This window comes from Oncorhynchus kisutch, linkage group LG6 (genome assembly GCF_002021735.2).
Source record: "Oncorhynchus kisutch isolate 150728-3 linkage group LG6, Okis_V2, whole genome shotgun sequence".
Lineage (NCBI taxonomy): Eukaryota > Metazoa > Chordata > Actinopteri > Salmoniformes > Salmonidae > Oncorhynchus > Oncorhynchus kisutch.
Window position 1 is genome coordinate 74,960,768 of NC_034179.2, and position 15,686 is coordinate 74,976,453.

A 15,686-nucleotide genomic window follows, 5' to 3' on the forward strand; every position below is an offset into this window, starting at 1 on the left:
ATGGCGATTGGCAATTAACTTTCATTGAAGGTGTATTACCACCACCGACCTCCATTCGTCTTTCAGTCACCCACGTGGGTATATGCAATGAGGAGATGGCACGTGGGTATATGGTTATTTTAACGAATGTGGAGATGGGAGAGGCAGGACTTGCAGCGCAATCAGCGTCACAAATAGAACTGACTTCTACTTTAGCTCTTGGCAATGCAGACGCTTGTTGGTGCGTGCAAGTAGTGTGGGTGCAGTAATTGAATAACATGCATGTCTACATTTATTTTGCAACGCGAGCGGTGATGTCAGCATGTAAGGGGTCAAGGTGCTCCTTCGAGGAAAAAAAGACATGAACACCAAAGTAGAGGGAGGAGAAAGGGTAAAAGAACGAAGGATGTCCAGGAACGGGGCCAGATTGTTGAAATATTATTCTGACAGATCTGAGTTTTTATTTTCTTTTGTGATGTTTTTCATGGCTCGGCCTTGACAGAATCTCTCCCTCTCTTCTCCCAGGGGAGGAGTCAATCAATCAAATGTATTATAAAGCCCTTTTTACATCAGCAGATGTCTCAAAGTGCTATACAGAAACCCAGCCTAAAACCCCAAACAGCAAGTAATGCAGGAGTCTGTGGTGTGTCCTCATGCTGACTTCACCATGTGATACTGTGCCCCATATTCATGTGAAGCTAATGTCTTAATTAAAAATCCCAAACTCCTATGTTGTCTGCCATGCAGTCAGAATATAAACCTTAATTGAAAATGAGACTGTGTTATTCAGTTAGTGGGTTATGCAAAGGTTGGTGACTGTTGACACTATGAAATACTTACTGATGTTTTCTCTTTTGCAGATACACCAGAGTGCATCAGTTGGGAGATGGGAGGAGGGCTTAGGCTTGAGCCCGTTGCTGCCCCACCCGTCTCACTGTGAGGCCTTTGTCTCCTACTCATGGTAAGTCCCCACAGCCTACATCCCAGATAAAAAAAAAAAAATGTAATGTGCGTGTCATGTGCTATTGTTTAGATGTCATGTTACGCCACAAAAAGTGTGGGGCAGACAATGCCAGTTTTGTCTGAGCATAGGGACAGTGTTCGTGACTGTGAGAAACTGAATATCTGGTTGAAGTTGGTCCGTTGTGAGTAGCTTAACTGTTCATGAAACTATCAACTCTACAAAACCACGTTTTACATTTTTTATAGGGAAGCAACAGCAGGGTATGGTCACATTATATGGTCTGAATGAAACTGTTCAACTTCTATAAATGTACATCCTCTCTCAGGTCCAAACTACTCTTTCTCTACACTACGACCAAGAAATTGTAATAGTTCCCCAGATAGAACTGTTGGCAGAGGTAAGGTAGGCAATGGTAATAGTTCCCCAGATAGAACTGTTGGCAGAGGTAAGGTAGGCAATGGTAATAGTTCCCCAGATAGAACTGTTGGCAGAGGTAAGGTAGGCAATGGTAATAGTTCCCCAGATAGAACTGTTGGCAGAGGTAAGGTAGGCAATGGTAATAGTTCCCCAGATAGAACTGTTGGCAGAGGTAAGGTAGGCAATGGTAATAGTTCCCCAGATAGAACTGTTGGCAGAGGTAAGGTAGGCAATGGTAATAGTTCCCCAGATAGAACTGTTGGCAGAGGTAAGGTAGGCAATGGTAATTCCACGTGTTGCAGTTTTATATTCCTCGTGAAAAATAATGCACTATTTTTTTGCATTTAAACCTAAATACACTTTACCTTAAATTCATAAAACGTTACATTCTCTACAGAGACTTCGATGTCTATTGGAAAATTGAAGATACAAATTGGAGCTGTCAAAGATGATGGGTCAGTTGTATATCCAGCCATACACTTAGCATGTGTACATTTGTGAGAGATGGGCTATGTCATTTACATGTACCTGGTTTTTCAAAACAGCAGCAAGGCAGGTACTTAACAAAACTCTCCTTTCAATGTTCCTATAGCCACAAGCTAGAATTCATTGTCCTGATTGGTGATATTGTTTTGGGAACAACAAAATCCAGTCACGTTGCTAATTGATGGGTAGGAAGCAACAAGTGACTGATCAAAACATCTCACTGCTCACGGATATCAAACGACTCCAATAACGCACAAAACTGCATCGAGCAACAACCAGAAAGACTAACTTCCACCAAGAATTGCCACGCATCTCATACTCATTTAATGCAATAAAGCAACAAGTGAGACCCAAACAAAGCCAGCCCTGTGTTGAGCTCAGTAGCCCTCTCCCTAGCCTCTCTTTAGAGAACACTGTCTTGTTTTCTTCTCACAGAGCTGAGGCGAGCGTCACCATGTCCACCCAAGGCTCATCTAATTATCCAGTGGCCGCCCAGCCGTGAAATTGGTGTTTTGCTGTGAAATGGAGCCAGTGTGGCTGGAGGAGACCTTGGCGTTTTGAGAGACCGTCGCAAGGTCCCTTTTCTTTAGAACGGACGAGGGCCGGGCGAGGAGGAGGAGACAACGAATGGCATATCCAGTCCGGCCAATTCAAGGCGGCCATAATGAGCATAACAGCAGCGAGGGCAGGCACACCACAGTGGATTAGCAGAGGATTATTACCTTTGATCTGTTATGAAGAGGGAGGAGCTAGGCAAAGGGCAATTAGCTGCGAGGCAGCCGACTGACTTTCTTTTGTGGCTGTTGTCAAGGGGAGTAAGAGATACTGTGCTGTTTGCTTAAGACGTGATGGCTGAATGGGGTAGTGTGAAAGAAACCGACAGGGACTGGATTTTTGTGGTGGTGGTGCATATGTAGATGGAAATCCATCAAACAAAGACGGATTTGAATGGTTTCTGGGGTATTTCTATCTTAAATGAATATGTATTAATGTAACAATTCTGATTTCTAGAGTCACTTCTGTAGTAGGCTTATGCTTTATATAATCATACCGGCTAATGGAGAGAATAATTGGAAAAGTATTTCACTATTTTCAGTGACTCGTTTTATTGACATGTCAAATGAACAGACAGGCTGGTGCCTAGCTAATTGTTTGACCATTTCTTGGGGATTCCATGAGATTAGGATGTAAACCTCTCATGATTTGCTTGTGGTTTGATCTGTTTGTTACTCAAGAGGACATGATGAAAACATTACCGATCTTTTATGAGAAGGTTTAGAGACTGACCTAATGCCTTTTAAAGGGGTTAATAATGACTTCTTACAACCTTTACAATCAGGTAAGCGTGATAGATCCCTAGGGTCCACTTCCATGGAGAAAATCGCTCCGTAAGATTTTGTAACCCATGCTCAAGTGGTCCAACTCAGCGCCATTGCTGCATACCTTTCCTTGATGACATAGCTGCTGCGTTACTCATACGATTAACCTAGGAAATGCTTTCAAGCCTTTGCTAATGACGTGTTTATGAAAAGTATCAGCAGGACTATTCATCTGCTTAGCATTTAGCATTAGCCTAAAGCCTTTAAAACATTCTGGCGCATTAAAATAGTTCAAATCGCCCGCCGAGAACCACTGCGACGTCTCACTTTTGAGCACCGCTGTGATTAAGGTGTTAGCTTGCCACCTGTGATCAAGTGACAAAGCTATTGTGTGTTATTTTAAGCACAGGCATCTGTTTCTCAAATGTCTGCCGTTTTTTTAATTGTCTTGAAGCAAGTCCGCATGCTTTTATGCACATGAATTAATTTAGACTTAACTATTCTACCCTTCGCTGTTGTCATGAGCAGTTCAATTTCAAATGCTGTCAAACCAAATAATCTTCACCTATGACCCGCGTATCTTGTAGGTTAAGTGAATTGTTTTCTCCCCTGTATGATTTGCAAAACAAGCCGTCCTTGACGCATACTGTATTTCCCCCTGCATGATTGTGCTGTCATGTACATTCACTACAACTAACAATTTATTTAGCTCCGATAGCCAATTAGACTGTCTGCATGAGCCCCGGTCTGTTTACTCAGACCCACTCAGGCGTTGGAGTGCTTATTAGTTATCGGTCTTCTTGGGGGTCTGGGTGGACAGCAAAGCATTTTGGATTGACAGAGCGCCTCAGCCCTTGTTTTCCAACCGTTTACGTTGTGTCATTGGATGCTCATGTCATTGGAAGCTCACACTGCCACTCAAGATTAGACCATCCTTCCAGGTCCAGGATTGGTGAGATGTCACTCATCGGGCCAGCAGCAACATGAGCAATTATCATGTTCTTTTAGTTGCAAATCGGAGCAAGCCAAGCTGCTGTTAAACCCCCTGCCTCTCGCTTCAGACAGCAGGCACATTACAACTAGAGGTCGACCGATTATGATTTTTCAACGCCGATACCGATTATTGGAGGACCAAAAAACGCCGGTACCAATTAATCGGCCTATTTATTCATTTATTTATTTATTTATTTGTAATAATGACAATTACAACAATACTGAATGAACACTTATTTTAACTTAATACATCAATAAAAATCAATTTAGCCTCAAATAAATAATGAAACATGTTCAATTTGGTTTAAATAATGCAAAAACAAAGTGTTGGAGAAGTAAAAGCTAACGTTTGAGTTCCTTGCTCAGAACATGAGAACATATGAAAGTTGGTGGTTCCTTTTAACATGAGACTTCAATATTCCAAGGTAAGAGGTTTTAGGTTGTAGTTAATATAGTATTTATAGGACTATTTCTCTCTCTACCATTTGTATTTCATTAACCTTTGACTATTGGATGTTCTTATAGGCACTATAGTATTACCAGTGTAACAGTGTAGCTTTCGTCCCTCTCCTCGCCCCTACCTGGGCTCGAACCAGGAACTCATCGACAACAGCCACACTCGAAGCAGCGTTACCCAACGCTCCACAAAAGCTGCGGCCCTTGCAGAGCAAGGGGAATAACTACTCCAAGTCTCAGAGCGAGTGACATTTGAAACGCTATTGGCGCGTACCCCGTTAACTAGCTAGCCATTTCACATCGGTTACACCAGCCATTAGGCTAATAGGCTTGAAGTCATAAACAGCGCTGTGCTTGCGAAGAGCTGCTGGCAAACGCACGAAAGTGCTGTTTGAATGAATGCTTACGAGCCTGCTGCTACCTACCATCATTCAGTCAGTCTGCTCTATCAAATCATAGACTTAATTATAACATAACACACAGAAATACGAGCCTTTGGTCATTAATATGGTCGAATCCGGAAGCTATCATTTCGAAAATGAAATGTTTATTATTTCAGTGAAATACGGAACCGTTCGGTATTTTCTCTCAATGGGTGGCATCCCTAAGTCTAAATATTCGTGTTACATCGCACAACCTTCAATGTTATGACATAATTATGTAAAATTATGGCAAATTAGTTCGCAATGAGCCAGGCTGCCCAAACTGTTGCATATACCCTGACTCTGCGTGCAATGAACGCAAGAAAAGTGACACAATTTCACCTGGTTAATATTGCCTGCTAACCTGGATTTCTTTTAGCTAAATATGCAGGTTTAAAAATATATACTTCTGTGTATTGATTTTAAGAAAGACATTGGTGTTTATGGTTAGGTACAGTCGTCCAACGATTGTGCTTTTCTCGCAAATGCGCTTTTGTTAAATCATCCCCCAGCGTTGCATCGATTATATGCAACGCAGGACACGCTAGATAAACGAGTAATATCATCAACCATGTGTAGTTATAACTAGTGATTATGATTGATTGTTTTTATAAGATAAGTTTAATGCTAGCTAGCAACTTACCTTGGCTTCTACTGCATTTGCGTAACAGGCAGGCTCCTCGTGGAGTGCAATGAGAGGCAGGCGGGTGGTTAGAGCGTTGGACTAGTTTACTCTAAGGTTGCAAGATTGGATCCCCCGAGCTGACAAGGTGAAAATCTGTCGTTCTGCCCCTGAACAAGGCAGTTAACCCACCGTTCCTAGGCCGTCATTGAAAATAAGAATGTGTTCTTAACTGACTTACCTAGTTAATTAAAGATATAAAGCTTTTTTTATTTTTATTTATCAGCGCCCAAAAATACCGATTTCCGATTGTTATGAAAACTTGAAATCAGCCCTAATTAATCGGCCATTCCGATTAATCGGTCGACCTCTAATTATAACTCTCGCTCCCTACACCTGCCCTCAGGGATAGGAGCTCATGGTGGACATTTTGTCTGACAATTCGTGCCATCATGGCCGTTGACATAGTCACAGCCCTCCTTCTCTTTCTCACACATCTTTCTCTGTATTCGCTCTCACCTCCCATCTCTCACGCAACTTCTCATGCTGTAACTCGCTAGTTCTCTGTTTCTGTTCTCTCATTCCCTTTTTATTTATCTTTTAATATCCTCCCTTTCTCTCATTCTCTTCACCCAATCACTGAACATAACAGCACAGACACAAGTGAGGAGAGATGATGGAGAGGAAGTGCGGAGAGGGAGAACGAACATAAGATTGGCGTAATTACAGAGCACCTTGTTTTTCATGGTCAGGTGGACTGAGTGTCTGAGTACAGCAATAACAGTCAACCGGCTTTGTGTACAGAGAGCCGCAGCACGAAGCAGATTTGTTTTCGAGGCAGTCGGATACAAAGTGGAAGTAGGAGTGGGCGTTCGCTTGGCGGGGTTCTCATCTGATGCAGACTGCAGCAGATCTGTCAGTGGTGTTCTTTCACGTTGTTGACGTGACTGTTTAGTTGATGGGTTAGACATATGTACTGTCAGGAGGTTTATCCAATCAGGTGTGTAGTAGTACACTCCCACGAAATATACACACCATAGACAAAGCCCCCATCCACACCGGCACATTTCCAAATAGATGCCGTTTCCCCCTCCTGTTTGATCGCTTGAGTGATGAAGCCAATGTAATCCTCCTACTACTCTATTCAAACCCCCTCATCACCCTTCACACCCACAGCCCTTATGCATCTATAGGCCACTAGAGGAGGTATAGTAATCCCCTGAGTTCCCTCATCTCATTGTACATCTTTCCCTTGAGTTCAGTGCTCACAAAGTATGTACTTTCTCTACTTCAAAGTTGTCCAAGATCAGTCACTATTCTAGGTTTCTTCTACTGCTTCTTTCTGCCCCCCCCCCACACACACACCAGATCAGTCACTATTCTAGGTTTCTTCTACTGCTTCTTTCTGCCCCCCCCCCCCCACACACACACCTCTCCTTCTGTTTTTCACCTTACCTCATCTTGTCATCATGCATCATTCTGACCGGCTGCGTAATCTGAAACCTTCTGGTGCTCCCACCTTGCCTGTAAACTCCAGAACACAACTGTACTGAGAGATGATCTGCCAGGCTGCAGATAACAGATTATTTTCTGGGTCTGATGATGATAATGTGGATGATGTTGATGTTGATAACATTTGTTATTGATGATGATGATGGGGGATTATGATGAATATACTCTCTGCTCTCTACCAGTGTATGGGTACAGAAATTTCTGATTTGACAACCCACTGAGCCCCTAAACCCTCCTCCACCTGAAAACATAAACTCCAGCAGCGCAGAGGAAGAATCGAAATCTATGAATAATTTAAACTAAAAATAGAACCCTACCTGTCAGATATTTTTTGTATTTCCTTCTAATGCCCTCGTGTTGCAGCGGATTGAATCAGCCAGTGGCTGGTGTTGATAGTCAAGTCTTACTGACAGACTTGACATGCATTCCTACAGCCCATCTAGTACTCCTCAAAGACCTCTCAATGGAGTGTCCAGTACCTCTGTGACTCCCACTAACTTGATCTGCCGGTCGGTCACCTGTGCCTACGTGTCATTTTAGTCATGTTTCAGTGCCACTACTTAACCCCTGTAACCAGTGCTTTATTTGTAAATCGGGAGGTCCCGGAACACATAGTGGGGGGGGGGGGGGGGGTTGATTATCCTGGGGACTCTTGAGGTACCGTAGCAGCGCAGCAGACAGAGTAAACAGCCAAGTAGCCAACTGTATGCGGTAGTGAAACGGACAGCACTCTCCAAGGTGCTGATTAATTCAAAGCATTTTAGACGTCACTGCAGTATGCATGCTCACATACTTATGTAAACCCAGCAGCTATACTCATGTCCGAATTTCTTATATCCTAATTTTCGAGACATCAATTGTACAGCAACATTTTTAGACAACACTGCAGAACACCTGCCATATGCATACAACAAGACCTGACTTTCATATCATTTTCAAGACCTCACTGTAGCAGTAGAACAAATCACAATTTCGGAATAGAACTTCAAATAAAAAGACATCAATATAGGCGACAGCAGAACACACATATAGGCTTCCTGCCTCAGATTACCTTGTACAGGAAAAAAATGTTCCTACCTTAGTTTTCAAAACCTCCCACAATGACTCTCCCTAAGTCCATTTAACTCCTGAGGGTCAATTTCTTGCGCAAAGCCATGAGTGGACCAGTGGCTGACGTTTAGCCTCCTTCTATGGCTGTTCTGAAGACTCTGGATGTAGCGTTAACTATAACCTGGGTGTCTCTTTAGCCTCGTCGCCACCAAATGCACCTTGGTTCGGGCATGTCCAAAAAACTATTTTTGGGCTCTTTGTTTTTAGTTTTTATTTACTGTACATTCCACCCACTCTTGCTAGGTCAATCCCTCCAGTCATTTCCTCCAGTGGTGATGCTCCTCTCCTCTGGCACTGACAGTACTCTGGCTCGTTCTGGGTTCGTTTTAACCTTCGTTTTCAGGATTTTTGGACTTCAAAAATGTCATTAAACTCTATTGCCTTTTCTTATCCGTTTTTAATTTGGCTTTCCCACGATTCAAATTCAGTAGAGAGACGACTAGCCTAGGCTACATAACGTGATTACGTAGGGACCTCTTCACTAGTTGACTACCAAGACCTGCTCTATCAAGATCAGTTCATTATCCAACCAGCCCTCCCCATAACCTCTATGTACAAATAAGAGAGCAGGTCTGAAATCAGTGTGTTAGAGGAGGATGATTACACAGAAGGATAGGATCACTGTGATTTTACATGGTCTTTCTGGGGGCGGGATAAATAATTAGAAGGCAACTTGATTTAACGCTGATTGCTTTCATTAGAATGTCTACAGTGCAAACAATTAATAAATCATGAGGTACCGGACCCGGGCAAATGGGTGCCGGAACAAAGTAAAATCCGAGAGGTGACGGATCCTGTTTCAAATGAAGCACTGCCTCTAACCCTTTATCTTGGTCAGGGTTGTCTCCCTATTGGTCTTCCTATTGGTCCTCTCGGTGACCACAGGGAGTTTGTGGCTGTTGACATGCTCGTATAGATGTCCTCTCAGAGGGAGAAGGAACACATTTTACCAGGTAGAAAGGCTTTGACTTCACATCAAAGGACACACGATGGCAGCTAGAGGATCTTGGGAAGCTCTTGCTAGGTACAGAACCTTTGTTTAGTTCCACATCACAGTGGTAAAAGTAATATGTTTGTAGTCAAATAATATTTAGGCTAGCTAGGAATCCAAACATTCCTTGTATCTGTGTGGTTTTTGGCTCACTGTGTCTATTCCTGCCAAGGACACTTCATTTTCGGATCAACACATGGTTTCCATTAGGATGTCCAGAAGTGCCCATGTCAAGCAAGGTTGTTTATCACCAAATGAGGATAGCTTGGCTGTCAGGTGGCCTAGTTGCTTTGTCCAGATGGAGAGACACAATTCTGTACAATCAGTTGTTCCAAAATCTAAGCTCATTCTCCTTTTTCAGATTAGAAAATAAGTCATTTGTGAAGGCTTCTGGTTGGTATTTGCACGGTGTAAGTTATAACATTAAAAGTAATTAGCCCCCTCCCAGTGTTGTCTTTAACACTTTTGAGTAGGGTACTTTGTAAACAATGTAGCATGTATTTAGTGCTTAGAAGCTCATTAGTGAGAAGTTGATTTTGGAAATTGTGCCAATTTCTCCCTGTTCATCTTTTTGTCCACTGGGTAAGCATTTAGTAACATAGTATTTCTTATTCCCTTACCCCAAATAGCTTCTGGATCTTATGCTTAAGGCTAATTCATTGATGGCTAATTAGCTTTGCGTTAACCTCAGATGTGAAACCTCACTATAATGATAAGTTACCAGGAACACCCACTCTTGAGTGATCGACCAAAAAGCAAGGCCCTTTCTGTACCTCCCTGCCTCTTCTTTTCAACGAGCTTAATGTTTTAGTGCTGCTTAACTTTAATTAGAGGTGCTGGCTGGCCTCGTCTGGTTCCACTCAGTCACTCCTCTGTCACACAGCCAGACGGAGCCAGGTCTCTAATAGCAATATTGGAGCAGCAGTGAAAGGGTGCGAGGCGTTTTACATGCAAACAACATGGCCGCCTTCTTCCTCTCCCTCTCTTATTATCCCTCTGCCTCATGTTTTGAATGTGTTTGTGGTTAGCCTATTGCTTGTATCCACACAAACCTGTGCCCATGTTTGGCCTGTAGAGGAAATAGTCAAATTCTCAGTCAATAAACCCTTCAAACTACGGTATGTGGGGGTGTGTTAATCTGTTTTGGATGGTTGCTCCCTCACCTCTGAACCATGGTTACCTTGTCTGACTGCAAATGTAATTATAAGCAAGTTAAATGCAGTTTCCTAAGCAGAAAGCCCATTCTGTTTCAGAGAAACACAAGAGCGGGAAAGCTAGGTTATAGTCGTAGCAGTAGATGGTTTGCCTGTGGACAGACATTTTTCTCTTTCCATTTCCTGAACTCCAAAGGACTGTGCTTAGTGTGTTTGCTGGGCTACTGGATAGAGGACGGAATGGGGGATTGCTTTTGGAAACTAATTTCACCCCTGCTCCGCTTTCAGAGATCCTTGAAGAACGGCTTCACTTGCAGCCCCACTCTTCTCATCATGTCAGTGGCCTGCTTGTTGCTCCACACAGACATCTTGTAAACATGGGTGTCACTCGCTTGAGCAGCAGTGTTCAAAGCAGACCCCTCACTAATTGCTGTATGAATGCCTAGGTCTTTCGCCCCAGGGGCAAGGATGTGGAAAGTCAATAGAGTTTACGACAGAGGCCCCCAGACTTTAATGCTGCAGTTTGTTGGGGCTACAATTTACACCTTGCACACAACGAAGGCTCCTCACCATCAACCTGCCCCTCTCAGAAAGAAAGGAACCTATTTGCTTTTGACTTCAAACCATTCTTGTTGGTAGGCCACAACCATAGTACGTGCAGCGATGACGGTCCTTATCCCAGACTGTAATTTGTCTAAACTGCTGAAATACACACACTCATGTGGTTCTGCTGCAATCAGGCTGAAGGTTCGGTCTCCTACTTCACCTCTGGGATGTCTGTAATAGTTAATATTTAACCAGGGCTCACCTCGCAACCACAACTTCTCCAGAGCTCACTGCCATCGGGTTCAAGGGTTTTGCCTATAGCCTAAGCGGAGGCTGTCTCACGTAGAGAAGACTCATCCTCCTGATAGGGTTTGACATGTCTCTCAGGGAATGGACACAACCTTTTACCAGGCTGCAGGAACCATCTATAGACCCTTCTCTACCATTGCATTTATTCTTTGGATCAAGGCCTGATGGAGAAGCACATCAGACTGACTTGCATCTAAATTATGCATCCGTTGTTCTCTGATTACAGTATGGCTAGTGAAGAAATTCTATGCCAAGTCATCCTCAAATGAGACGAGACATTACAATATTTCCAATGTTATAATTAGCAAATTGCCTAGCATCTGAACATTTGACAGATACCATCGTCACCGTAATAACAGACACCGCAGTGATGAGAAAGATCCTCTGTATTCCAAAGCTCTCGATCTGTACATATCGACAACACTTGCCTAAAACCTTTCATTTTTATTTTGCCATTTTCTTGTTCACTCTTAAAAAAATATATATATATACAGTGCCTTGCGAAAGTATTCGGCCCCCTTGAACTTTGCGACCTTTTGCCACATTTCAGGCTTCAAACATAAAGATATAAAACTGTATTTTTTTGTGAAGAATCAACAACAAGTGGGACACAATTATGAAGTGGAACGACATTTATTGGATATTTCAAACTTTTTTAACAAATCAAAAACTGAAAAATTGGGCGTGCAAAATTATTCAGCCCCTTTACTTTCAGTGCAGCAAACTCTCTCCAGAAGTTCAGTGAGGATCTCTGAATGATCCCATGTTGACCTAAATGACTAATGATGATAAATACAATCCACCTGTGTGTAATCAAGTCTCCGTATAAATGCACCTGCACTGTGATAGTCTCAGAGGTCCGTTAAAAGCGCAGAGAGCATCATGAAGAACAAGGAACAGACCAGGCAGGTCCGAGATACTGTTGTGAAGAAGTTTAAAGCTGGATTTGGTTACAAAAAGATTTCCCAAGCTTTAAACATCCCAAGGAGCACTGTGCAAGCAATAATATTGAAGTGGAAGGAGTATCAGACCACTGCAAATCTACCAAGACCTGGCTGTCACTCTAAACTTTCAGCTCATACAAGGAGAAGACTGATCAGAGATGCAGCCAAGAGGCCCATGATCACTCTGGATGAACTGCAGAGATCTACAGCTGAGGTGGGAGACTCTGTCCATAGGACAACAATCAGTCGTATATTGCACAAATCTGGCCTTTATGGAAGAGTGGCAAGAAGAAAGCCATTTCTTAAAGATATCCATAAAAAGTGTTGTTTAAAGTTTGCCACAAGCCACCTGGGAGACACACCAAACATGTGGAAGAAGGTGCTCTGGTCAGATGAAACCAAAATTGAACTTTTTGGCAACAATGCAAAACGTTATGTTTGGCATTAAAGCAACACAGCTCATCAACCCTGAACACACCATCCCCACTGTCAAACATGGTGGTGGCAGCATCATGGTTTGGGCCTGCTTTTCTTCAGCAGGGACAGGGAAGATGGTTAAAATTGATGGGAAGATGGATGGAGCCAAATACAGGACCATTCTGGATTAAAACCTGATGGAGTCTGCAAAAGACCTGAGACTGGGACAGAGATTTGTCTTCCAACAAGACAATGATCCAAAACATAAAGCAAAATCTACAATGGAATGGTTCAAAAATAAACATATCCAGGTGTTAGAATGGCCAAGTCAAAGTCCAGACCTGAATCCAATCGAGAATCTGTGGAAAGAACTGAAAACTGCTGTTCACAAATGCTCTCCATCCAACCTCACTGAGCTCGAGCTGTTTTGCAAGGAGGAATGGGAAAAAATTTCAGTCTCTCGATGTGCAAAACTGATAGAGACATACCCCAAGCGACTTACAGCTGTAATCGCAGCAAAAGGTGGCGCTACAAAGTATTAACTTAAGGGGGCTGAATAAATTTGCAAGCCCAATTTTTCAGTTTTTGATTTGTTAAAAAAGTTTGAAATATCCAATAAATGTCGTTCCACTTCATGATTGTGTCCCACTTGTTGTTGATTCTTCACAAAAAAATACAGTTTTATATCTTTATGTTTGAAGCCTGAAATGTGGCAAAAGGTCGCAAAGTTCAAGGGGGCCGAATACTTTCGCAAGGCACAATATATATTCTCTCAGCCCTCTCTTGAGCCATATCCATAGGTCTCTTACACACACACACACACACACACACACACACACACACACACACACACACACGTGTATATACATACATACATACAGTGGGGCGAAAAAGTATTTAGTCAGCCACCAATTGTGCAATTTCTCCCACTTAAAAGATGAGGCCTGTAATTTTCATCATAGGTACACTTCAACTATGACAGACAAAATGAGAAAAAAAAATCCAGAAAATAACATTGTAGGACTTTTAATGAATTTATTTGCAAATTATGGTGGAAAATATATATATATATATAAATCCTATCCTATATATATATATATATATATATATATATATATATATATATATATATATATATATATATATATATATATATATATATATATATATATATATATATATATATATATATATATATATATATATATATATATATATATATATATATATATATTATATATATATATATATATATTATATATATATATATATATATATATATTATATATATATATATATATATATATATATATATATATATATATATATATATATATATATATATATATATATATATATATATATATATATATATATATATATATATATATATATATATATATATATATATATATATATAAATCCTATATATATAATATATATAATATATATATATAGGATTTATATATTATATATATATAATATATACACACACACCCTCCCTCTACCTCAGCATCGTCACATTCATGTCTGTAAGATGTGGGTTTGTGTGTCTGTCAGAGCCTTGAGAGACAAGCCGTCCGGCCCATGTGATTGATTAACAGCTTGTGTGTACTAAAGCCCCCCTGGGATGTTGTGGCCATCAGTGGTGTTTTATATAGGCCTGCTCCCTTAAGACATCAGATTTCACATAGCTTTTCACATTTTACCTAATCTAATTTGGTTGAATGTGAGTTCACTACTCTATGAAAAAGGACATGAAATCAGGCTATAATGGCACACAAACTGCCTCAAATTGGTTCCCTTTGATACGTTATTAATTTAAAGTTTTGTTTTACATTCTTGTATATCAGTTCATATTCTGGTATACAGTATAGCACGAGGGTCTAACACTGCTATGCACCTAGTTTTTCAAGTGTTATGGGAATCTTTTTGGGGCGATCTTACAGGCATTGTGGATGGTAGGTTATCCCCCTAAGGTTGATGTCCGCGCTCCCCCATGGAAATATAATTAGCGTAATAAAAAATGGTCAGTTTAAGCTAGAAATCTTTTCTTTTTGCATTGGATGCATCTCAATCTACCACATCCGCTGATGTCGCACTTCCGCAACTGCGGTGGAAGGTGACAGAGCTAGAGCAGTGTTTGTCTGACCATGAGACATCCCTAAAATCGGTGTTCTCACAAAATCGTCTGAACTGTTTAGCCTACACACTAATATGAACCATCTGTGGAAAGGTGAGACTCTCACGAACACGTCAGTTTAGGACATCCATGGGGCCCACAAGACTCATCTGAGGTATATATAGAGTTTGTTTAGTGCCAAAATAAGGGGTTAAATACATGTAAAAAATAAAACTATGTTTCCTGATCTTTCTTATATCTCTCAGATATAGGACAGACACTTCAGAACAAACTTCCTTTAGTCCCCCCAAAAATCTGCTGTTCCATGTAGAGAATCTATTATTCAATGCATTTGTATGGGCTAATAGCAGTAAGGCCAAGTATTTTTTTAAATATATTTTTTGGGTTACTTCAAGGGGTCTTAAAATTCCAAATCAAATAGCAACAATTTCCGTATAGCTTAGTAGTACCCCCAGCTTAGACAGGTCTTAGAATCTTATGGGTTATACATAGAGCAGCTCTCTCTCTGTCTCTCTCTCTCTGTTTCAAATCCAACTACGGTTCTTTGTACTTCGAGTGTAGACTGCTAAGCCTGTAATAACAGGGCCTACACCCCCTGTCTTTAATGTCACGCTTGACAACAAAAACTGTTCTGGCTGAAAATGAAATGTTCTATTATCTGCACACTTCTGAGACATCTCCATGGCAATGACACATTTCATCTGCACCTCTTTGTTGGTGACATTATAGCATTCCATGATGGGATTCTAGAAGCCCCACAGGAGTTATGGTGTGGTTGTGAGGGACATATAGTGAGTGACACACAACGCATTATCCTGGATCTTGTTTAATGAGACACAGTGCAGCAATCAACGTCACTCTCTTTTTAGAGTACAGGCCTCGGCTACTGCAGATCTGTTGAT

General features: G+C 41.4%; 1 protein-coding gene across 2 annotated transcripts in view; it reads left to right on the plus strand.

Moving 5' to 3' along the window:
* The window catches only part of LOC109898567 (protein TANC2), a 141,051-nt gene that overhangs the window by 38,092 nt on the left and 87,273 nt on the right, over window positions 1-15,686 (plus strand). For both annotated transcript variants that reach the window (XM_031827540.1, XM_031827542.1), the window contains exon 2: window positions 840-940. The gene's annotated coding sequence lies outside the window, so the exon portion shown is untranslated. The remainder of the gene's footprint in view (window positions 1-839; window positions 941-15,686) is intronic.